Source organism: Theropithecus gelada, chromosome 13, assembly GCF_003255815.1.
Source record: "Theropithecus gelada isolate Dixy chromosome 13, Tgel_1.0, whole genome shotgun sequence".
In the NCBI taxonomy this organism is placed as follows: domain Eukaryota; kingdom Metazoa; phylum Chordata; class Mammalia; order Primates; family Cercopithecidae; genus Theropithecus; species Theropithecus gelada.
Window position 1 is genome coordinate 90366081 of NC_037681.1, and position 26349 is coordinate 90392429.

Genomic DNA, 26349 nt, shown 5'->3' on the forward strand with positions numbered 1-26349 from the left:
GCCTCTGGCTGTGGCTTCCCCAGTCTGGTCTGAGCGCAAATATCGGCAGAAGCGGGCAGTGAGGGGGCAGTGATCTGGGGCCGGATGCACCCACCTAGTAAAGATTATTTGAGCGGGGTGCCAACAGCGTCTGCTTCATTCCTAACCTTTATTTTTTTCGTGTAGCCTAATTTTTTCTTTCTTTTTTTTTAGAGACAGGTTTTCACCATGTAGCCTAGGCTAGTCTCCCAAACTCCTGGCCTCAAGCAACCACCTGGGCCTCCCAAAGTGTTGGGATTATAGTCTGAGCCACCTCACCCAGACTAACTGTTGCTTGTAAGGGATGCAGTGTCTCTCTAATCTTGCTGAGGAAATGAATTATCTGTATTTCATTTCTTCCTACTGTTTGCCCTTTAATTTTTTGTTTTGTTTTGTTTTTGTTTTTGTTTTGAGACAAGGTCTCACTCTGTCACCCAGGCTGGAGTGCAGTGGTGCAGTCATAGCTCACTCAACATTGACCTCCTGGGCTTAGAGTGATCCTCCTGCTTCAGCCTGGCCAGTAGCTGGGACTACAGGCGTGGCTACGCGCCCGGCTAGTTATTTTACTTATTTTTTCTTTTTTTTCTTCTTTTTTTTTTTCCGTGACAGTGCCTCGCTCTGTTGCCCAGGCCGGTGTGCGGTGGCGCAGTCTCAGCTCACTGCAGCCTCCGCCTCCCAGGCTCGGGTGTTTCTTCCACCTCATCCTACTGAATAGCTGGGACTACAGGCGCATGCCACCACACCTGGCTAATTTGTGTGTGTGTGTGTGTGTGTGTGTGTGTGTGTGTTTTGAGATGGGGTTTCACCACGTTGGCCAGGCTGGTCTCGAACTCCTGGGCTCAAGCGATCCACTTGCCCTGGCCTCCCAAAGTGCTGGGATTACAGGCGTGAGCCACCATTCCCAGCCTTAATTTTTTAAGTTATCAGATGCAGACAAAAGAGGCAGAACCAGTTTTAGTATCCAAATCAGTCTGATCCTAAAACCCATGCTCTAAACCATATTAAACCACCTTTTAAAATTACATCTTAATGAAATAATTTAATGTTACCTCTCCAGCTTTAAGGGTGCCATTAACCACTTAGATTTTGATGTGTCGGATAGAAAACACTCCCCAAACGGGCTGTTCTCTGTTTTTTTAAAAAATTGAATTTGCCTATAGACTCAACGGATTCATTCTGCAAGCATTCACTACGTGGCGGAATCGGTGCTGGGCATGGTTGCTAAGACGACCTAGCCCTAGTTGGTGGCTTCAAGAGGCTGTGTCCAGCAGGGGAAGCAGATATAAAAACACAACACTATTACAAGGGATGAGCACCACGCCAAGTCGAACCTGGGAGCTACGGACAGTGTCTAAACCTCAGTCACTCACAGGAGTATAAAGATCCGGACCTGCTCCTACTCCAAAGCTTTCCGGGCCTGCTGGGCGCACAGGGAAGAGGGAAGTGCTGGAAACTTTTGGGAATGTGTTTTCATGTGAAAGAGGGAAATGAAAAGTACCCTTCAGATTTCACTTTCTACTTTTCTGGCCACGGGCTCAGCACTAGCCTGCCGTTGGGAGAGAAACGGTTTTCCGGGGTTGGGGGAAGCGTGGATTCGAGGCGGGACTGCGGCTCCGCGCGGAGCTGGGCGCGGCAGGCGCAGGGAGGAACTGGCGAGGTGGCCCGGGCTCGGCCCTCCGAGGGGTGGAGCGCCCGGGACACGGGGACCCCGAGAATCCAACTGCTCCCACCCTGCGGGACCAGGAGCTGGCGGTACTGGCGGCACTATCCAATCCGGGCAGGGGGCGAGGCCGGGGGACCGGGCCGGCCTAGGGCGCGGGCACGTGTGGAGGGCGGACCCGCCGAGGGTCGAGGCCCGCCCCTCAGAGAGCTCCTGGCGCTGCTGTCCCGGCCCGGGGCCCCAGGTGCGCTTCGCCTAGAGAGGGATTTGCCGGTCTCGTGGGCAGAGGAAAAACCAGGAACTCGGGCTCAGTCTCCACCCCAAAGCGGGGCGGATCCGTCCCGGATAAGACCTGCCGTCTGGCCCTGAGCAGGGTGTGACCTCCGCAGCCGCAGAGGAGCGCAGCCCGGCCTCGGTACGAGGGGTAAAGGGGCTCCGGGCCGGGGGTCCTGGGCTCGGGGAACGGGGAACATGGCCCGGGAGCGTCTCGCGGGGATGCCCGGCTCCGCGCTGCGCCCCAGAGTGGGTGTTTGCCACCGGCTTGCGGGCAAGCCCGGGGGGCCACAGGGTGGAGGGGGCCAGCGGGCCCGGGACTCGCTCCGGGTGGGCGAGAGGGAGGCGAGTGCGGCGCCTAACCACTGGCACCATCCAGACATCCAGGGCCGCTTACACAGCTCAGGACGCGGGTCAGAGACCACGGCAGTTATTTATTCAGTCCGTGTGCTGATCTCGGGCATCAAAAAGAAAGGACCGAGATAATCTTGACTGTAGCTAACTGCGCCTAACACCTCTTACAGTTGACTTTTTGATTCTTTCTTTACTCCATTTAAGAAACTTACTCCTTTCTCCTGGATCCTTACCATTTTCTTACCTTCTCGTGTGTCCAATGCCCTCGGCACAGTACCCGGCACATCAGAGTCTGATCATTATAGGGTCCATGACTTGAGTTGGCCGGTGGCGCAGTCTCACCAGTTTGTCATGACTTTGACCAGCTGGAGACTTTGGGGCCCAGGAGGATTGCTTCTCAACAATTTGCCGGCAGAAGTGCCCCCCGGGTCAATGCAAGTCTTCTGAGCTGATAGAGCAGAGTGGGTCCTGCATAACTCGTGCTTTTCATGGAACTCGGCATCTGCTCTCTCCTGCTGACAGTGGGAAGGATAGATAGGGTGGCCCTCTCCAAGTTATCCATTCTCCTGCCCACCAGTCCATGACACCCCACCACCCCTTTCCATTCCCTACTGTTTGCCCTTTAATTTTTTGTTTTGTTTTGAGACGCAGTGTCACTTCTGAAGCCCAGGCTGGAGTGCAGTGCCTGGATACAGCTCATGCTGTCTCCCAGGCTCAGGTGTTTCACCCACCTCAACCTCCTGAGTAGCTGAGACTACAGGTGCATGCCACCACGTGCCTATAGGCCCAGCTACTCAGGAGGTAACTGGTAACTATTGATAATCAAACCCCAGATTTTTTTTTTTTTTTTTTTTTTTGAGATGGAGTCTTGCTCTGTCGCCCAGGCTGGAGTGCAGTGCCTCGATCTCGGCTCACTGCAAGTTCTGCCTTCCGGGTTCACGCCATTCTCCTGCCTCAGCTTCGCGAGTAGCTGGGACTACAGGCACCCGACACTGTGCCCGGCTATTTTTTTGTATTTTTAGTACATACGGGGTTTTGCCATGTTGGTCAGGCTGGTCTTGAATTCCTGACCTCAGGTGATCCACCTGCCTCAGCCTCCCAAAGTGCTGGGATTACAGGCATGAACCACCATGCCCAGCGTCCAAACCCTAGATTTGTCGTTGCCAGGGAATTCTCAGACACAGATGGAAGAGCAAGTAGGAGAGGAAGTGGACAGGAATAAGAAAATGGATAACCCCAGTGACCCAAGAACTGCTGACTCCCCAGAGCCCTATCAGGCCAAGGCCATCCTCATTCAGCTCATGTCAGATTTCTGTTGATTGAGGATATAGACGCAAGTACACCCCTGCCCCCACTCACACGTAGACAGGCACAGGCACAGGCACACAGCTACTGGATCAAGGGCTTCTGTGAATTTCCCTCCTGGATGTTCTTGCATTTGGTTAGGGATCATTTTTCTCTGCAAGCAATTTAGAAGGTAACCTGCACAGTCAAGCCGTGTACCACTCCAGGCCTTAGTGTTTAAAGGGTGAGTCTCCTGGTCATCCCCAGGCTCATGTCCAGTGGCATGTTTCTTTGTTTATGTCCAGCCACTCTTTTGTTTTCCTGAGCTCACTTATTATCTGATTGTAGACTAAGCCTGCTTTTCTCCAAGGGAGATCAAGATGAGTGGCAGGCACTGGGGATGGTGGGCAGTGTGCCAGGGAGTACCTGAAGTTCCAGAATAAACAAGCAGTGGGGAGGCCTGGACAACATAGCAAGACCCCATCTCTACAAAAAGTTTAAAAATTAGCTGGGCATGGTAACGCCCACCTGTAGTCCCATCTACTTGGGAGGCTGAAGAGGGAGAATCGCTTAAGCCCAGGAGTTCAAGGCCACAGTGAGTTATGATCATACCACTGCACTCCAGCCTGGGTGATAAACAAACAAGCAAGCAAACAAAAGCAAGAGGAGGAGATTTTCTTTGAGTGTCATTTTTACACAAATATTTCAGATTAAAAACACTTTTTATACTAAAACAATCACAGATATATTTTGAAGTAGAATCCAAAAATTATATACCTTTTAAATCTAAAACAAGAAACCTCGAAAACATTTTGCTTGGGATTTGGGCTGCGATTTGGTTCAAACCTAGCCCTTGAGGGTTTGTTTTCACTGCAATTAGGGCTACGTATGGAGGCAGTTTGATAGACACTGCAGTGTCCTCCCTGGAGCAACTTTTAATAACACTCATCTTAGACTGTCTTATCTAATCTTCACTTCAACCTGCAGTGGGTTATTAACATTGGTTTACAGCTGAGGATCCTAAGGTTCCATATCATCATCCTTGGTCAAGTTCAGACCATTTGTGAACTAAAGCTTAAATCCAGCTGCCAGGATACAAAAGCCTGTTCTGTTTTTTTTTTTTTTTTTTTTTTTGAGACGGAGTCTGGCTCTGTGGCCCAGGCTGGAGTGCAGTGGCCGGATCTCAGCTCACCGCAAGCTCCGCCTCCCAGGTTTACGCCATTCTCCTGCCTCAGTATCCCGAGTAACTGGGACTACAGGCGCCTGCTACCTCGCCCAGCTAGTTTTTTGTATTTTTTTAGTAGAGACGGGGTTTCACCGTGTTAGCCAGGCTGGTCTCGATTTCCTGACCTCGTGATCCGCCCATCTCGGCCTCCCAAAGTGCTGGGATTACAGGCTTGAGCCACCGCGCCCGGCCCAAAAGCCTGTTCTCTTATCCTCTCCGCCCTACCATAACTCCATCAGTGCTTGGTTCATAGTAATTTGGAGTTGTGGCTTCGTAGGTTGTTAACTAAATCTTGAACAAATGTTTTTCTTTTTCTTATTTTCTTCTTGTCAAGCTGATGTGAAATGGGGTTGGATAAACTAGAACTGTTTCAGCTGGAAAGGGAGTGCACCTGTTGTCCCAGCTACTTGGGAGCCTGAGGTAGGAGGATCCCTTGAGCCCAGGAGTTTGAGACTGCAGTGAGCTATGATTGTGCCACTGCACTCCAGCCTGGGTGACAGAGTGAGATCCTGTCTCTAAATAAAAAGAAAAAAGAGAGAAGTTTGCAGTGAGTGTGGGGGGTGCATGCTAGCCAGCAGCCCTAAATGCCAGAGGTGTTTGACATGTGGACAAGGGAATAAACTTGTTCTTCGAGGTGTTTGGCAGAGCTGGGTGGTAGGCTCTGGTTGAATCTGAGGAAGTGGGCAGCTGTGATGTTGGCGAGAGCTCTCTCACTAGAGGTGTTTAGGCAGAGGTTCACAGCCCTTTTCTGATGGAGCTGGGAAGGGTTAGCAGGTTAAGCTCAGGTAACTTCTAAAGCTGTAGTTCCCAAACTTCAGGGTGCATCAAAATCACCCAGGAAGCTTATACAACATGCAGATTCTGCTTATTTAAGCAGCTCCCTGGATGACTGTGATTTGGGCCTCACTTTGAGAAACTATGCTTTTTTTTTTTTTTTTTTTTTTTTTTTTTTTTTTTTTTTTTTTTTTTTATGTTTTGAGACAGAGGCTCTCTCTGTCACCCAGGCTGGAGTGCAATGGCGCCATCTCAGCTCACTGCAAACTTTGCCTCCCAGGTTCAGGCGATTCTCCTGCCTCAGCCTCCCGAGTACCTGGGACTACAGGCGCCCACCACCACACCCAGCTAATTTTTGTGTTTTTAGTAGAGGTGGGGTTTCACCATGTTGCCAAGGCTGGTCTCGAACTCCTGACTTCAGACGATCCGCTCGCCTCAGCCTCCCAAAGTTCTGGGATTGCAGGTGTAAGCCACCATGCCCGACTGAGAAACTATGTTTTAGAAACACTTATATGAATATGTGCATACTTCTTAAATTGAATAAAGCGTTAATAAAAACATATCACCTTTCCAAGGAAACTTAGATTTTGGTCATTATGTATAAACTCCAGGTAATGTGGTAAATGCTAAAACCTTCCTTCTCAAGGATAGTTCTTTTGTTTGTTTGTTTGTTTTTGAGGCAGAGTCTTGCTCTGTCACCCACTGCTCACTGCAGCTTCTGCCTCACAGGTTCAAGTGATTCTCCTGCCTCAACCTCCCAAGTAGCTGGGAATACAGGCACACGCCACCATGCCGGGCTAATTTTTGTATTTTTAGTGGAGACAGGGTTTCACCATGTTTGCCAGGGTGGAAACTCCTGACCTCGTGATCCGCCTGCCTCAGCTTCCCAAAGTGCTGGGATTACAGGCGTGAGCCACTGCGCCCGGCCAAGGATAGTTCTTTATTACACCAATCACATCTCCCTTGTGATTTGATTAGCAGTTTTTTTTTTCCTCTGCAAACTCACCACATAGTCTTACAGCACTAACAACTCTAGAACAATGTGGAGCTCCAACTGAATGTTTTTTTTTTTTTTTTTTTTTTGTCTGTTTATTCATTAACTTAATGGAAACTGAGATGGCGTACTACATTAATTCCCTGAGGAATTTAGGATTTCTGTCTAAGGCCTGTTGTTGGTTTTATTGGGAGTAATTTATTAGTGTTTGGTTTTGTTTGAACTGGATTGAGAGCTTTTGCTATGGGAACCTGAACCGCCACCTTTGAAGAATTCTTTTTAAAGATTCAAGTTGTTTGATGTCAGTAAATTGCTATACTGCTTCTTGGTCCATACCACTTGACATGAAAAAATAGAGTGAATATTATATCCACAGTCAGCACCAGAAATAAATTGCAGCTAAGTGTCAGACTGTAAATTACTATGGAAAATACCTTCTACAGCCTGGGCAACATGGTGAATTCTGTCTCTGCCAGAAACAAACAAACACATGAAAAAAACTATAAAAATTAGCCAGGTGTGGTGGTGCGCTCCTGTAGTCCCAGCTGTATGGGAGGCTGAAGTGGGAGGATCACTGGAGCCCAGGAGTCAAAGGTTGCAGTGAGCCAAGATTGCACTACTACACTCCAGCCTGAGTGACAGCAAGATTCTGTTTAAAAAAAAAAAAAAAAAAAAAAAAAAATCCTTCCATTTTCCTCCTCCTCCCCATGAAATAATTAACCCTTTAGGCCTAGAAGCAACACACAGAACAAGCAGCGTGACATGTAACAGAGCAGGAAGCCCCACCATGCCCACCTCTACTTCATTTTGTCAAGTCATCAAGAGACCTCCCTGCCCGGTCACTGTGGATTCATTCCTCTGGGTTTAGGCACTCACCCCTGTTAGAGAGGTGGCATATTAAATCGTTAACAGAATCTAATATAGAGGGGCCCTGTGATTACTGGGAACAAGTTCTCCTGATTCATATGCGATTGAACCATCTTCCCTGGAGAAGGTCCTTTAGAGCTATAAGCCTGTGCCATGATCAGCCCCCAGCATCTTCTCTCTTACTTCTCCTCTACAGGGGACTCAGGAAAACATTTTCTGAGTCTTACCCAACTTCAGCTTCTGCTACTGCTACTTTTTGATGCTGTACAAGCACCTGCTGACTCAGTGGTTCTCATCCTTAGAATCACAGACCCCTATAAGAATCTGACTGAAGCCATGGATCCTTTCTTGATAAAAATAAATATATACTTAACATTTTTCATACAATTTCAAGGAGTTTATAGACACACTTCTAAACTCAGTCATGGATACAGCTTGAGTATCCCCAATCTGAAAATCCAAAATCAGAAACTCTTTGCGTGCCGACATGACACTGCAAGTGGAAATGTCACACCTGACTTCGTGTAATGAGTTGTGGTCAAAACTTTGTTTCATACACAAAATTGTTACTTTTTTAATTTTTAGAAAGGGGGTCTTGCTCTGTAGTCCAGCCTGGAATGCACTGGTGTAATCATAGCTCACCATACCCACAAACTCCTGAGTTTAAGCAATCCTTCCACCTCAGCCTCTAGAGTAGCTGGGACTATAGGCATGCCCAGCTTATTATTATTATTAAAAATTTTTGTACAGGTAGGGTCTCACTATGTTGCCCAGGCTGGTCTCAAACTCCTGGGTGATCCTCCTGCTTTGGTCTCCCGAAGTGCTGGGATTACAGGCATGAGCCACTGGCCCCAAATTATTTAAAAATATTGTATAAAATTACTGTAGGGGACAAGAGAAGGGATCCCCTTTGCCCTCTGAAGGTTTGCTGAAAAATCAACTCACAAAAGAGGATAATTAGAGAAAAGGCATACATGGGGGAAAATACATATACTATGGGGGAACATTAATTTTACATTATTTTTACATTAATTTTTACATTATATTAATGTAAAATTATATTTTACATTAATTTTGCATTATATTAATGTATTATAAAATTGTAACTAATTTGTATAAATTATATTAATTTTATATTATATTACATAAATTATGTTAATTTACTTTATTAATTTTATATTTCACATTAATTTGTATTAATACATATTTTATGGGGGAATATTCATTTTCCCCCATATTATACATGGAGGAAAATCACAGAGTGATTTTACTTGATATTACAGTGGAGTACAGATGCTTGTATACCCTACTTTTTTTTTTTTTTAAAAAACGGTCTCGCTCTGTCACCCAGGCTGGAGTGCAGTGGCTTGATCTCAGCTCACTGCAACCTCTGCCCTGGGTTCAAGCAATTCTTCTGTCTCAGCCTCCCTAGAAGCTGAGATTACAGGCGTGTACTACCACGCCCAGCTATTTTTTCTTATTTTTAGTAGAGATGGGGTTTCACCATTTTGGCCAGGCTGGTCTCAAACTCCTGACCTCAAGTAATCCACCTGCCTCGGCCTTCCAAAGTGCTGGGATTACAGGCGTGACAGCCTGCATCATTTTTATACACCAATATGGTAGCATACCATACAAAGCTGTACTTTACTTTTTAAAAAATATCTCAAAAAAAAAAAGATGGAGGCTGTCTATATTCTCATATGCTAATTTTAGGAGGATACACAGGAAAATTATAAGAGTGGTTGCCTGGGGAGGGGAAAGGAAAGTCTTACAGACTTGTCATTATGTACTTATTTGTACTATTTGAATTTTTTATTTTGTCTATGTATTACCTATTAATTTTAAAAAGTAGAGCGTTACAGATATCACCTGCCCATTTAACATTGTTTGTGAAGAGGGAGAATTAAATCGAAATGAGGAATGTATAATTCTCAGATTTTCCAACTGTAAAATTAACATTTGATCATATACTTCCTTATATGTGTACAAAGAACTAACATGCAAGTATCCTTCAGTTTCCAATGAGATGAAGCAGCTACCGCTCATTCTTGCTGTGTGTTTCACTTGGGTAGCTGGTTCCTAAAAGAATGTAAAGGTGCCTCTAGTTGGATGGTGGAGAAGGCTCTGCTTTTGGTTTTGTTTCGTTTTTCTTTTTGTTTTTCTAAGACAGGGTCTCACTCTGTCACCCTGACTGGAGTGCAGTGGCACAACCATGGCTCACTGCAGCCTCAAACTCCTGCGTGCAGGCGACCCTTCCACCGTAGCCTCCCAGGTGGCTGGAACTATAGGATGCACTGCCACACCCAGCTAATGTTTTGTATTTTTTGTAGAGACAGAGTTTCACCACATTTCCCAGGCTGGTTTCAAACTCCTGGAGTCAAGCCATCTGTCTGCTTCAGCCTCCCAAAGTGCTGGGATGACAAGCATGAGCCACGGCACCTGGCCTAGCTCTGTTTTTAAATGGTCTGATTGATTCCAGGGTGTCTTTTGCTGCAGAAGCAGAGACAGGAGGTAGATGGAATACATCAGGGCCCATAGACTAGGTAGACCTTCTGGGGCAGGGGCCTTTGTCAGAGAAATTTCTTCTGGTGATATCAATGGCCGTGGGCACTGAGGGGCCTGACCTTGACTTTGGAGCCTGGATCTCTATCTTCAGCCAGACTGTGTCTTAGTCTGTGAAAGACCTGCCTGTCTCTGCTGGAGACATTGCTAGCTAATGTTCACCAAGTGTCTTCTATGATCCTGACCCTGTGCCAGACATCTGGTATGATATTTCATTAAATTTTCACCCATAGTAGGCGGGTACTAGTATTATCATTGCCAATGTAAGATGAGGAAACAGAGGCACAAAGGGGTTGAGTAATTTGCTCAAAGTTGCACACTGACGAGCGGCACAGCCAGGATTTGAACTTGTCAGTATGACTATATCCTATGCTTTACCACTCTGTCTAATGGGTTAAAAGTGGGGGAATCAGGCCAGGTGCAGTGGCTCATGCTTGCAATCCCAGGCTAAAATAGGTGGATCGCCTGAGCTCAGGGGTTCGAGACCAGCCTGGGCGAAACCATTTCTCTACCAAAAATATAAAACAATTGGCCAAGCATGGTGGCATGCGCCTATAGTCCCAGCTACTGGGGAGACTGAGGTGGGAGGTTACCTGGACCTTGGAGGCAGAGGTTGCAGTGAGCCAAGATCATGCCACTGAACTCCAACCTGGATGACAGAATAAGACCCTGTCTCAAAAAAAATAAAATAAAATAAAATAAATAAATAAATAAAAAGGGAAATCAGCTGAAAAAGACAGGGCTGGGAGATTAAGCCATGGGGCTGAATTCTTTCAGAGGGGAAGGAGAGTCTAAGTCCAAACCACTTGTCCAAGATGAACTTGATATTGATCTAGGTCATTCTGAGTATCCAGGGGGTCCAGGTGAGGAGTGGAGAGCAGAGGCTGAAGCAGGACGATGTGCTGCATCATGACTCTGGTGGCCCATCCTTGTGGGAGCAAGACTTAGGGCAGCATCTAAAGGGAGGGGAGACAGCTCAGAACCTTGGGGTAGGGTCTTCGAGAGCTAGGCAGGAGGTCAGTGGCCTCTGCCAAATGGGCAAAGGTGCATTTCTTTATTTTATATATAAGTGACAGGCACTAGAGATTCAAGAATGAAACACACTGACTCAGGGAGATCAGTAAATCAATGATTCAAAAATCATAGGACTGTATGATTAGTATGATAATTTGACAGATATGTGCAGACTGCCATGGAGTAACAGAAGAGGTGCACCTAACTGTATCATTAGTGGTCAGAGAAGGCTTCCTGGAGGAGGAAGCTTTCTATTGAGCCAGGGCTAGAGAAGAAGGGCTTATGCACAGTCATGGAGATGAGAAAGCTAGGCCAAAGCACACTGAAGGAATGGCATGTCTGTTATGGCAGGCAAGTCCCAGAGGTGGAGATGGAGGTCCCTTAGAAACTAAATCCATTCTGTAGGTGTATGGGAGACAGGCCAGATGAGTATTGAGGGATAGGTCTTAGAGGGTCCAAGGATCCCATGTAAGGAACTGCTGGCCTGGAATATAAATCCCTACTTCCCTTTGCATCTGCCCCAGTGCCTGGTAAAGTTACGTAATAAATGTTTTCAGATATAATGAAAGTGCTGGGTAACAGGAAGGAAACCAAGGCAGAGATTTAGCCTTGGAGAAACATGGCTCCTTGCTTCCCTGCTTAGCCTGTCCAGACCGCCAATGTTCATCTTAGACACGGTCTCCTTCCCTGATATAATCTGGGTCAGGGGCCTCTCCTACACACTCCTGACTCTGTGATTTCCCCAGCATGGGTATGTTCACACCTTATTATGTCTGGTCACATACCTGCCTCCTCTCTTCAGCTTTGAGCTCCACTGAGGGCAGGGACCACGCAGCCCCCTCTGGCTAGCACAGTGCTGCTGAGCACATACTCGGGCCTTGCTACAAGTGTGCAGTGTGAATGGACAGTTTCCCATGGCCTAGAACCCTCTAGTCCTGGCCTGCCACAAAAATGATCCAGTTTTGAAAATTACTTTTGTAGCTCTTGCTCCCTTCATGGTGTCCTTAAACCCCCACTCAACTCTAAACTAACTACTCTTTTCCAAATAAGTCTCAATGTTCATAATCATAGCGGGAGCTTTGCTTTTACTGTTTTCTCTGCCTGGAAAATTCTCTCCCTATTGAAATCCCATTATTGTTCAAAGCCTAAGTCACATGAGAGCTCTTTGAATTTCTTAGGGGTACATTGTCCGTCTTCCTCTACCCTGCAATTCGTAATAGTTCTCACATGCCGCTTTGTCCGTAGACTAGTTATATACCTGTTCTATTTCTCTTGGGAGAAGCAAGATCCTTGGGATCCTTGGGAGAGCAAGATCATGTCCCCTCCATCTTTCTCCTGCCACACCTCGCACATGATAGGGGCAAAATAAATTTTAAGTAAGGACTGTGAGTGCCTGCACACATAGCGAGTGGCAGTTTTGAAACTGGAGTCTGAAAACCACTTGTGTAAGAAACAGGGCCCGGACTGATTCTTATGAGGAGAATGCCAGGGTTGCTTATTTAAACTGGATTAAATGAAGTCTCTGGGGCCCACCCAAGATCTCCAGGGTCCTCACCGAAAATCTGTATTTTAACTGCTCCCCACATGACTTTTGTGTACTTTTGAATTTGAGAACTTTCCTCATATAACAAGCTGGACAGACGCTATACAATCGTTATTAAGTAGAATCCTTTTGAAGCCATAGCTCCAGACATCGTGTCCTGACAACATCCAGGGCCAGGAGAAAGGGGGAATTTGGCTGGCTGACTCTGTCTTTTTAGCCTGGAGGAACTTCAAAGCATCTTAGCAGGTTTGTTCTTATTTCTTTTTGGTCAGAAGTGGGTCACGTGGCCACTCCTAACCTATTCATGGCTGTTCAAATGGGGTTGCCTTGGACCACTTATTATCTCCTCCTGGGGCTAGCCCCACCTTCCTGGTTTACCAAACCCACTCTCTAAACAGAAAGAAGGTGCTCCTAAGGAAGAAGGAAAGTGTAATAGAGGTTGACATTATTGCTGATTTTTGCAAAAAAGTCTGTGCATTGCAGGAACTGCTACTGTCCCAATTTTATGCCAAAATAAACCAGCTCTCATAGGTGGGGTTAAATCTGGAGGGCAGAACAGAGACTGGAACTTGGTTCTTGTTCTGGATTCTAGGCCTGAATGATCTTCATGACAGCCTATGCCAGCACCCATCTGTGGGAAGAGAATTTAATTTGGAGTTTCACAGATATCATAGAATACCAGATCTGGCCTACCAGGAGTAATGCATGTTTGCAGTGGATGGTTTTGAGAACTCTACTGTTTAAATAATCTTTGGCAAACACAATATTTCCTAAGTCACGTTTATGCAAGTGTTTTAAAAGTATTATAATGGCCGGGCGCGGTGGCTCATGCCTGTAATCCGAGACGGGTGGATCACGAGGTCAGGAGATCGAGACCATCCTGGCTAACACAGTGAAACCCCGTTGCTACTAAATAATACAAAAAAAAATTAGCCGAGCGAGGTGGCAGGCGCCTGTAGTCCCAGCTACTCGGGAGGCTGAGGCAGGAGAATGGCGTGAACCCGGGAGGTGGAGCTTGCAGTGAAGCCGAGATTGTGCCATTGCACTCCAGCCTGGGCGACGGAGTAAGACTCTATCTAAAAAAAAAAAAAAAAAAAAAAAGGTATTATAACTTCCCCCATTAACATAACTTATCCCCGTTCCCATTTCCTCATACTTGATGTAAAGTCATGACTGGCAATCTATATTTATGAAATGCTCATGGGGTGGTTTGGGGGCCTTTTAGACATCAATAGTTTGAGTCTAGAATTATTACTATAGAATCAGGGTTCTCAAACCTCAGAATGTATCAGAATCACTTGGCGGGATTCTTGCACTTGACAAAGATTATTTATTTATTTTTAGTTTTTAGAGATGATGGTCTTGGTATGTTACCCAGACTGGCCTCAAACTCCTGGGCTCAGGGATTCTCCCACCTCAGCCTCCCAATAGCTGAGATTACAGGCACAGGCTATCATGCATGGCCTGGAGGCTTCTTAAAACCCAAACTGCTGGATCCCATCCCCAGAGTTTAGGATTCTGTAGATCTAGGGTTGGGCCTAAGAATTGCACTTTGAACAAGGTCCCAGGTGATGGTGATGCTGTTGGTCTGGAAACCACACTTTTAGAACAAATGATACTGATCTGGGTTCATTGAAAAGATGACATAATAGGATTTTATCATGCCTGCCACACACATCCTATCCTTTCCAGGTTCTTTTGTGCTCCCACCTAAGGCTGTCCCCGGCCTTCCCCTCTGGCTGTGTTTTGCGTAGAGGGAGTCACCTAGCCTTCTGTATTTTGGTGACTCTAGGCTGGGCTTGTTCCAAAAGAAGTGAGAAGGTGGAGTGAGGTCAATGCATCTTCCCTCCAGGCCTGGTTAATTGTATACTGATGGTGGCTCTAAATGTTGGTCTTGAAATTTTGGTTTCACTTTAAAAGGAATGAAATTCTAATACATGGTACAACATGGACAAACCTTGAAAACATTATGCTAAGTGAAATAATACAGACACAGAAGGATAATGTTATATGATTCCACTTATATGAGGTACCTACCATAGTCAAACTCATAGAGACAGATAGTGGAATAGAGGTTATTACCAAGGGCTGAGGTGAGGGGGTTACTGTTTCACATGTTCAGAGTTTCTGTTTGGAACGATGGAAGAGTTCTAGGAATGGATGGTGATGATTGTTGCAAGACATTGTGAATGTACTTAATGCCACTGAATTGTACACTTTAAAATGGTCATAATAGGCCAGGCACAGTGGCTCACACCTGTAATCCCGACACTTTGGGAGGCTGAGGCTGGAGGATCACTTGAGCTCAGGAGTTGAAGACTAGCCTGGACAACATGGCAAAACCCTGTCTCTACAAAAATTAGCCAGGCATGGTGGCCTGCACCTGTAGTCCCAGCTACTTGGGAGGCTGAAATAGGAGGATCGCTTGAGCCAGGAAGATCAAGACTCAAGTGAGCTGAGATCACACCACTGCACTCCAGCCTGGGCAACCCTATCTCAAAAAAAATTTTTTTAATGGTTAAAATGGTAAATTTTGCTATATATATGTTACCATGATTGAAAAAAAAATCTTGTTTTTGTTATTCTTCTATCTCCCAGTGATGTGCTAAATTGTCCTTGTATCAGGCCCTGAGAGCTGACTGTTAAATTTTTAGAGGTTTTGCAAGCTGATTGTTAAATATAGCCAGCTGTGATTTAAAATTAAATTATATGAACTAATGAGTAAATAAGTTATATTGAAATATGAATATTTATAAGTAATTTGTATTTAAAACAATTCATCATTTCGTAGTTCTTAAGTTCCCTTTTGCCATTATCTATGCTCCTGAAGGTATTTGTGTCTATTATATCTGTGTGGTGAAACTAGTATTAATGTGTAATGGGGTGCTGCTGCCCATCTACTCCCAACTCCCAGTTCAGTGACATCACAATAGTAACTTGAAATTGGTCAGGGTGCAAAGATTTACACCAAAGAAGTGGCTACACATCAGGGTGTCCTTTCCTTGGAGAGCTGGCTATTAGGTTTATCAGCACATCCCTGGCCTTACCGTGTGGGTTAGGGTTGGTGTAAGTTTGTAGGAATAAAACACCAGTCGCTTGGAAGCTACCAGCCCAGCTTTCTTTAATTGAATCCTAGCCCTTTCCAAATAGCCCTGCCTTGGGGTGTTTTTGCTTTGCCTAAAAAAGAAAGGGTGATGGCTAAGTTTAGTAGGGGGAAGATGAGTCACAGAGTCAGCTGGTTACTTTTTAACCTCATGGGTGCCTTTCCTCAACTGTAAGATGAAAGGGGTGGGAGAAAAACTAGTAGAAATAAAATAGGATGATTTTTCTAGCAATGAGGAAGAGATGGTTTTTTAAAAAAGTTTTTATTACTGATCACAGCCAGTTACAGAGATTTCTTTGTTCCTTCTCCACTTCTACTGTTTCCCTGGACTAGCATTAAAAAAAAAAGCTTTTATTATGAACATTTTCCAATATACACCCAAGTGAGAGAATAGCAAAATGAACCACCATGTAACTATTCATCACCCACCTCAACAGTTACCAACATTTCAATGAAAAAGAGACTTTTCTAACTATTGAAATATAATAAGGAGGAATACAGAGGAAAAGATGGACAGGTATAATTTAATTTTTTTCTCCCAAATTGTGACTATGCAAAACTAAAAGAAGAATATTAAATTGGAAACATACTTAAAATTAATTTTTGGTATAAAATATTAAAATTTACAATATATGCATAATGTATATGTCAGTAAAGCACCAAGATCCTAAAAATGGACAAAACATATGCACCAATAATTCACAAAGAAGAATACAAGTTTAAAAAAAAGGAAGAGTCAGTGTTCCTACTACTTATTAAATTACATTAATTAATTAATTTTTTTTTTTTTTTGAGACAGAGTCTCGCTCTGTTCCCCAGGCTGGAGTGCAGTGGACCATCTCGGCTCACTACAACCTCCGCCTCCCAAGTTCAAACAATTCTTCTGCCTCAGCTTCCCGAGTAGCTGGGACTACAGGCATGCGCCACCATGCCTGGCTAATTTTTTTGTATTTTCAGTAGAGATGAGATTTCACCATGTTAGGCTAGTCTTGAACTCCTAACCTCAGGTGATCTGCCCGCCTCAGCCTCCCAAAATGCTGGGATTACAGGTGTGAGCCACCACACCCAGCCATTTTTCTGTATGTGTATATACATATTGTTGTCCAGGTTGGCCTTGAACTCCTGTGTGTGTGTGTGTGTATATTTTTTTTTCTTTCTTTCTTTTTTTTTTGAGATGGAATCTCGCTCTGTCGCCCAGGCTGGAATGCAGTGGCGTGATCTTGGCTCACTGCAAGCTCCGCTTCCCAGGTTGACCCCATTCTCCTGCCTCAGCCTCCCTGGTAGCCGGGACTGCAGACACTTGCCACCACGCCCGGCTAATTTTTTGTTTTTTGTTTTTTTGTTTGTTTGTTTGTTTTTTTAGTAGAGACGGGGTTTCACTGTGTTAGCCAAGATGGTCTCGATCTCCTGACCTCGTGATCTGCCCGCCTCAGCCTCCCAAAGTGGTGGGATTACAGGCGTGAGCCACTGCGTCCAGCCTTTTCTGTTATATTTTGAAAGATAAATCCCAAGAAGTAGAATTCTTGTTGCATGGTGCATACAATTTTCTAATGGCCAAATTGCCCTCCAAAAGTACTGTCCAGGGCTGGGCACAGTGGCTCATGCCTGTAATCCCAGCACTTTGGGAGGCCAAGGTGGGTGGATCACGAGATCGAGAGATTGAGACCATCCTGGCCAACATGGTGAAATCCGGTCTTTACTAAAAAAAATGCAAAAATTAGCTGGGTGTGGTGGCGCACACCTGTAGTCCCAGCTACTCAGGAGGCTGAGGCAGGAGAATCGCTTGAACCCAGGGGAAGGAGGTTGCAGTGAGCCAAGATCATGCCACTGCACTCCAGCCTAGGTGGCTGAGCGAGACTTTGTCTCATTAAAAAAAAAAAAAAAAAAAAGTACTGTCCAATTTATAGTCCCTACCTGCAGTACGGGAGAGTGTACCCAATATTATGTCTTATTCTTTTTCATCTCTGTCCCAGTGTAGTAAATATGAAAACAAATATTTGCAACCTCTGCCTCCTGGGTTCAAGCAATTCTTGTGCCTCAGCGTCCGGCATAGCTGGGATTACAGGCGTGCACCCCCATGCCCAGGTAATTTTTGTGTTTTTTGTCAAGACAGGGTTTCACCATGTTGGCCAGGCTGGTCTTGAACTCCTGACCTCAAGTGGTCTGCCCATCTTGAACTACCAAAGTGCTGGGATTACAGGCGTGAGCTACCGTACCCGACCCCTACTACTAAGGTTAAAAGGAGACCAAGCACAGAGGCTTACGCCTATAAGCGCAGCACTTTGGGAGGCTGAGGCAGGAGGATTGGTTGAGGCCAGAAGCTTGAGACCAGCCTGCTGGGCAACATAGGGAGACTCTATCTCTGCAAAAAAATTTTAAAAAGTAGCTGGAAGTGATGGCACATGCCTGTAGTCCCAGCTACTCAAGAGGCTGAGATAGGAGGATTGTTTGAGCCCAGAAGTTCCAGGCTGCAGTGAGCTATGATTGTGCTACTGCACTCCAGCTTGGGCAACAGAGTGAGACCCTGTTTCTTAAAAAAATAAAAAATATCAGGCAAGTTAATAAGATTCCATTTTATGCCTAAATATTAAATTAAGAATAAAGAAATTGAGCAAGCAAGCTAACTTATGGCTGGTTGGGCTTTGGATAGCCTTATAAATTTGGAGGACAATTAGAATGTTCATAATTATCAGATATCACAAGGAATAAGCCAACAGAAGAAAATATCTACAAAGCTAATTGTAAAGATTATAGGCCAAGCACAGTGGCTCATGCCTGTAATCCCAGCACTTTGGGAGGCTGAGGTGGGCAGATCACCTGAAGTCAGTAGTTCGAGACCAGTCTTGCCAACATGGTGAAACCCCGTCTCTACTAAAAGTATTCTGAAAATTAATCGGGTGTGGTGGTGCACGCCTGTAATCCCAGCTCCTCAGGAGGCTGAGGCAGGTGAATCATTTGAACACAGGAGGCAGAGCCAAGATAGCACCACTGCACTCCAGTGACAGAGAGAGACTTTGTCAAAAAAAAAAAAAAAAAAAAAAAAGACTATATTTCTGAGATAGAAAATCTAAACAACCAGTAGTAGGGACATTGAGTAAATTATATCAGTTTGATGGAAGACTATAGTAAAATAGTAAATATGGTGATTGTATAAAATATAGAAAATTAAGAAGAGTAGAACACAAAATTATATACATACTGTGATTACAACTATGCTGAAAGACTGGAATAAACAGAAAGTAGATGGTAAGTTTACATTACTTAAAAAAATGTCCTTTACAGTGTTTAAAGTTGATTTAATAATCTACAAAATAAAATGAAAAGGGGAAATACATGACTGCTGACGGCTTTCCAGTCTCTAAAATTCTATGAAAGTTAATCATTTGTATTTGTAAGTGTGGAAAGATTCATTATTTTCAACACTGCAGTGAAAAATTCTACCTCTACCTAGATTCTGCAGGATTTGGAAAACAAGTTTATCAGATCACACAGGTTACTTTAATAATAACAATAATAATAATAGCTAGAGGGAAGGAGAGGTTAATAGTGACAAATAAAACCAGCACTGACTGTCCAGGATGCATACTTCATTGTTACTACCAGAAGATCCTGAGGTTGCTAAAACAAAACCAAACAATAATTTTTTTTTGCCGTGTACACATATTATCTTTAAAATTCAAAATTAAATAAAGATTAATATTAAAAAGACAATTAATTTTTTTTGTTTTTGTTTTTGAGACAGAGTCTCACTCTGTTGCCCAGGTTGGAGTGCAGTGGCGCAAGCTCGGCTCACTGCAAGCTCTGCCTCCTGGGTTCACGCCATTCTCCTGCCTCAGCCTCTGGAGTAGCTGGGACTACAGGCATCGGCCGCCACGCCCGGCTAATTTTTTGTATTGTTAGTACAGATGGGGTTTCACCGTGTTAGCCAGGATGGCCTCGATCTTCTGACTTTGTGATCCACCCGCCTCGGCCTCCCAAAGTGCTGAGATTACAGACGTGAGCCACCGCGCCTGGCCTGTTTTATCTTTTTTTGTGTGATTTTTTGAGGTATTAGTATTACATTTTCTATGACCTCTGCAGTTAGTCTTCATTTCTTTTAGGGGAGATTCCATTTTTATGAAAAAACAATTTCATTGAAACCAAACAGTAGTGAAAAGGGTGATATTTAGAGATGAGTTGGTAAGTCATTTTTGAATGCACATATGGTTTAAAAATCTAAAATATCTTGTCACTTGATTAAATAGAGAGAGGGAGGAGAGGATGGTCATAGAAAATGAATCTTGCCCTTGATGTGATGAGTATGGAATATTTAAGCCAAAATCTGTAGTCTGAAAGGATTTAGTGATATTTTGGTGCCAGCCAGTCTTCTCTGTTTGGAGTGCTGTGTTATTCTACCAAACACTGAGGATGCCTAATAGTTTCCTAAGTATTTCTTCTGAATAATTCAGTGGATTATTTTCAGAGATAGACTCTTCTTTTAAATATTATGGGGCTTTGTTTTTTTCCCTTGTTTTCTAAAAGCATTTTGATGTAGGTGCATGTTATGTTTTTCTTTTTCTTTTTTAGCAAATGGGGAAATGAAGGCACTGAGAAGATAAATAAACACGTTTTTGTGTGCGTGATTTAAAGAGCTAGTCTGAGTGTTCATGCGAAGTGTTCAGAACAGTATCTGACCATAATAAATGTTTAGTCAACATTACCTATAACAATTATTAACAAATAAGATGAAATATGTGTAGAGTAGTGCTATGCAGTAGAAATACAAAGTGAGGCTTGGTGTGGTGGCTCACACTGGGAGGCCAAGGTAGGAGGATAGCTTGAGCTTGGGAGTTCAAGGCCAGCCTGGGCAACATAGTGAGTGACACCTCGTCTCTATTAAATTAATTAATTAATTAATTTAAAAATAAATAATTAATTTAAAAATAAATAAACATAAAGTAAGCCACAAATGCAAGTTTGAATTATCTAATAATTACGTTCAAAAAAGTAAGGAGACAGGCAAAATTAACTTTAATCATATAGATTATTTTACCCAGTATACCTAAAGTATTATCATTTCAACATGTAATCAATATAAACATTATTAAGGAGATATTTTATAGGCTTCTTTTCATGCTGTGTTGTAGCAGTCTAATGTGTATTTTAAACTGATAGCACATCCAAATTTAAATGCAAATTTTTCATCAAATATTTTGTCTGTGTTTAGATTTCATGAAATGTTCAGTTTCACATCAATTTACATGCTCAAATCATTTCAAACATACTTCAAAATTTTTCCAGTAACTAGATCAAGTACTCTAAAATAATTTTCCTTTAATATTTGCATGCACATTGAAGAAACTGATTCATGTTTTTTAGAAGAATTTGACTTTGAAGTGAAAAGCCTCTCACTTTTAAAACTGCATCTTTCCAAGTTAAGTAAATTCACGAACTCTCTTGTCAGTTCCATCTCTTGTTCTTTACTGTGCCAGCTGTAATGCTTCTGCCACTCTCCTCAATTGTACATCAGTAACTGCCTTTGTTTTTCAATCTTATCAATTGAAATCAATTCATCAAAAGATAAAGAATCTTTATCAATCTTAAAACATAGCTGGGTGCAGTGGCTCACCCCTGAAATCCCAGCACTTTGGGAGTCTGAGGTGGGAAGATCGCTTGAGTTCCTCACGTGAATCAGAAATCCACTGTGCAAGAATTTTACAGTTCTGTTTTTGTGCTCTTCTGCCAGAGTCAGCTTGAATTTTGGAAAGATGTGGGGACAGAACCCTGCCCTGGCCCAGAGAGGGAGTAGCTGATCCAAGGGGAGGAGGAGTTGCCCAGAGAGCTGGAACTTGATGACTTTGGGGCGCGGGAGGCCTCAGAACAAAGTGAGACTTTGAAGAGAGCAGTGCTTACTCTCTGCTCACTTCCAGATCTCCGAGGTGGAGCCAGTTGAAATCTGTGTAGGAAACGAAGCTGCTTTTCCGGTTCATCTGGAAAGAGAAGGCTTTTTGTTTTTTCCCCACATGGGCAAATAAAGGTAGTTGATGTTGTGTGTTTAGAGCCAGAAAGTAAGTTCTGGGCTGCATAATGCCTGTATTCCAAGCAAATAGAACCCAACAAGGACGACAGTCTGGCTTTATCACTGACTCACTGCAAATCCCTTCCCTCCTGTACTTTTTTTTTTTTTTTTTTTTTGAGATGGAGTCTCGCTCTGTTGCCCAGGCTGGAGTGCAGTGGCGTGATCTCGGCTCACTGCAACCTCTGCCTCCCAGGTTCAAGCGATTCTCCTGCCTCAGCCTCCTGAGGAGCTGGGATTATAGGCGTGCACCACCACCATGCCCAGCTAATTTTTATATTTTTAGTAGAGACGGGGTTTCACCATGTTGGTCAGGCTGGTCTCGAACTCCTGACCTCGTGATCCACCCACCTCGGCCTCCCAAAGTGCTGGGATTACAGATGTGAGCCACCACACCTGGTCTTAGTTTTTTTCTGACAAGGTCCTCTTCTTTTATCCCTAAGACTTATGATTGCTAAGACAACAAAAGATACCAACATTACTGGCCAACCTTGGAATTTGGACCTTGGGAAATGGAGGCCTGTAGTTTGTGACCCAAAAAGAGAGACTGAAGGGGCCTAAGCGCAGATGGACAGATGAGAATCCCTCGTGATAGAACGGACAAGAACTGGAGATCAATGCCAGTAGTTTGTGATGAACGTGTTGGGGTTCCTGTGTGATCAACCAGTTGGGATTTCTGTATTAGTTTCACACTCACCTGTAATAGTTTACCAATGGTGTTTCTGAAAGATGAACATAAAATTAAGTGACCTTTCATGTTTCCTCAAGGGACTTTGATTCTAAAATAACTCTGAGAACAGATCAGAAAACATGATATAACCCCAACCATGCTTGACACATTTTCTCTTTAAATAACAATTATAGTTGAGGAGATGATTTTACTCATGATGCTGTGCAAAAGCCACATGGATTACACTGGTTTGGATTTTGCCTTAGAGTGGGCATTGCTGAGTGACGGATAACAGCAGCATGCTTCCCTGAGAGGCAACTGTGAGCCTCTTACTTAGGTTGAGAACTTGACCTCTTACTTAGGTTTTATGCCACCATAAAATGCACCCATCTTAAGTGATTAGTTTGATGAGTCGTTGTTTCTTTTAAGGAGTTAACATTTAAAATCAACTTTTAAAAATTGTGGTGAAATACACATGAAATTTTACCATCTTAAACATTCTTAAATGTAACAGTTCAGTGACATTAAGTATATTCACATTGTTTTGCAACCATCACCACCATCCATTCACAGAACTCTTTTCATCTTGTAAAATTAAAACTCTGTGCTATTAAACTGTAACTCCCTCTTCCCTTTCCCCCAGCATTATCATTCTGCTTTCTGTCTCTATGAATCTGACTACTTTGAGTACCTCATGTAAGTGGATTCATGTAGTATTCATCCTTTTGTGACTGGCTTATTTAACTTAGCATAGTGTCCTTAGGTTCATCGGTGTTACAGCATGTGGCAGAATTTCCTTCCTCTGTAAGGTTGAGTAATATTACTGTATATATTCCAATGTACGTATGTGTACACACACACACACACACACACACACACACCCCACACCACATTGTGTTTATCCATTTATCTATTGAGGGACACTTATGTTGCTTCCACTTTTGGCAATTGTGAGTAATGCTGCTGTGAACATGGATGTGCAAACATTTCTTCGAGTTCCTGCTTCCTGTTCTTTTGGGTATATGTATACCTAGAAGAGGAATTGTTGGACTATATGGTAATTCTATTTTTAATTTGTTGAGGAACCGCCGTACTGTTTTTACGGTGGCTGTACCATTTTACTTTCTTACCAGCAGTGTACAAGGGTTCAAGTTTCTTCACATCTTCACCAACATTTGTTATTTTCTGTTGTTCTGTTTTGAGTAATAGCCATTCTAATGGCCACTGTAATGGGTGTGAGTGGAGCTCAGTGAGTGTTGGCAGATGTGTGTATCTGGGTACACTACCCCAGTCAAGGTAAAGAACATTTCATCACCCCTTGATGTTGCCTCATGCGCCTCTACAGTTAGTATCCCTGTTGCCTCACCAGTGCCCCTAATTGCTGGCCCCAGACAACCACTTTCGCACTTTCTAGCACTATATATTAGCTTTGTTTGTTCTAGCATTTCATATAAATACTTTGTTTGGCTTCATTTAGCCCGAGTAATGCTTTTGAGGCTTATCCAAACCCCTAGTCTAAAATTAAATGTGGATGGAAAATAAACCCCAGTGTGACTGGAGTTTGATACTGTGCTAGTGGTTGGTTAGAGAATACAATGGGTCTCAGAAACAAAGTGAGAGGAGGAGATCCTGGGGAGGGCTGAGGAAGGCTGGAGAGGGTCCTTCCTAGCAATGAGGCCTGCAGGAAGCCCGAGGAGCCATAGCAATTAATGTCAGTCCTATGGCTTCAGAGGCAGCCAGTTCAATTAATCAGCAAGCATTTCTTGCAGGCCCGCTATGTGCAAGGCACTGCTAAAATTTAGAAACAGGAAACTAGAGGCCTAGGATGAGAATTTGGTGAGGGAAGATGCTGCCTTAGAATTCATACAACTGGATAATGCTTTTGTCAGAGGACAGACACACACTGAGGACCTTATGGACTTGGTGACCAGAAGAACTGCAAAGGAATCTAGTTTGACTTGTTGGTAAATGTGAATGCCTGAACTCTGTACACCACAGATGCTTTTCATGTGGGTAGATTTGGTAACCCCACCTTAAACAGCTCACTAAACAGGTAATGCTAGAATACTGTAGATGAGATAAAGATTACTTGGAAGAGAACAGTAATAGAAGAATAGCTAACATTTGTTAAGTACACAATATCTGCACCATTCTAAGTACTTACATGATGTAATAACTTGATTAATTTTTGCAGTCTTCTTATAAAGGAACTATTGTTATTAACTCTATGTTACCCACGAGGAAACTGAGGCACAAGAGACTATACCTTGGCCCAAATCACCCAGTCAGAAGGTATCTTTAGGAGGATTATAAATCCAGGTGGTTGTGCTCCGGGGCTCCAACCACTTTGTTATGGAGGAAGGATGGGGTGGTCATTGAAGGAGAAGTTTCTGTTTATCTGAATGGCCCATGATGCAAAATTAGCAACTAGGTCAGGAAGTTGGCTGCACCATAGTTAGACCTGCACTTTTCCTTCTTTTTCTCATCAGAAGGGTGGCATAGATCGCCCATCCCAGGGTGAACTTGTTTTTGCCCACAGTGCCAGCACCTTCCAGACCTTGTGTCAGCTGACAGAACTTAACGTGTTATTACCAAGCACACTGCCCAGAGGGCAAACCCATCACTCACCTGTAGATAGGCCTGTTTCCTAGCTAGAAGTGGAGGGGTGGGTCGGATGCTCTCTGAAATCTTTTCTACCCTAACAATCCAGTCTGGCAGAAATGCACTCTTTCTGGGGGGCAAGAATTTCCCCTCTATTTCTACTCCCATTTTCTTTGCATACTTATATTTTAGCCTTAGAATTACTCTCTTATGTATGGTTTACTTCACATTTTGATCTGAAACGGGGAAAATCAACCCTGAGTGATCAAAAGAAGAGTTGTGCCTTTAAGCCTGGAGGGGCGCTGCCTCCAAAAGCATAAGCAACTGCCATCCAGGGCTGGAAAGCACATGTTGCAGCTGTGCCAACTCCATCTGAGGCTTTGAATGAAAGCCCATAATGTTTTCAGTTTGTAGCAAGAGCTAAAAGAGCTATTTTTGGCATTCCTTTCTCTCCCTACTGGTGTATACTGGATAGTCTTAATATTGCTGGTGCTAAAATAAACATAACCAAATGGGGTCATTATATCTAACCTGTTTTGACACTGGATTCAGATACCCCAAAGGCATGATGCATCAGTAGTCTCTGAAGCAGGCTGTACTTTGGGAACTTTGCTATTGTGGTTGGATCAGCCATGACCTCCCTACCTGCCCTAATCACTAAACACAGGATGCTGGGCCCTGTTTTAAGGGGTGGGGGCCACAGAATGTGCTTGGGTGGAATCTTTATGTCCCTTTTAGCTGGAGATGGCACAACTCTGACCATATGTCTGCCCAAAGAGACATATTACAGAGCCATGCCGCATTGTTCTCCCACCAGAAAGGCTGTACGGCTGAATTAGAGCGTGTGGGGGTTAGAAATGCGCCGCTTTCTTGAAATGGCCACCAGCCTTGTACTAAATACGTTTGACCGGGGCCATCTGTCTGCCCGTCGAAGTGTGGTCCAGTTTCCATCAGATAAGTCTGGAAGAGGAAGGTTTTTGTTGTTGTTTTGTTTTTTGCATCCAGCTTGTTAAAAGATATGAAGAATGAGAAAGTTTTAGCTCAGCAAGAAATGTAACAATTTAGTTTTTATTCTATCATTATTCTAAAAGCTTCTAGAATTGTCATCTGCCTTTTCACCTAATTATACACATATATATACACTCTTTATATATATACACTTTGCATATATTATGCACATTATGTAAATATATACATATACACATATTGAAAGTATGTGTATATACATATATAATATTTATATAATTATACACATTAGTATATGCATACTTTATATAATATATGCAAGTATATATTATAGCATGTATTCAGCATATATAAAGGTCTCTAAAGACAGGCAGACTTATGAAAAC

General features: G+C 43.6%; 1 protein-coding gene across 3 annotated transcripts in view; it reads left to right on the forward strand.

Moving 5' to 3' along the window:
* The first annotated feature begins 1206 nt into the window (after positions 1-1206).
* Positions 1207-26349, forward strand: part of ANXA4 (annexin A4) — an 84866-nt gene continuing 59723 nt past the window's right edge. Inside the window, exon 1 of one of the 3 annotated variants that reach the window (XM_025353678.1) lies at positions 1207-1512. The gene's annotated coding sequence lies outside the window, so the exon portion shown is untranslated. Of the gene's footprint in view, positions 1513-1649; positions 2094-26349 lie in introns of those variants that run through there. The other 2 variants (XM_025353679.1, XM_025353677.1) reach the window with 2 other exon arrangements.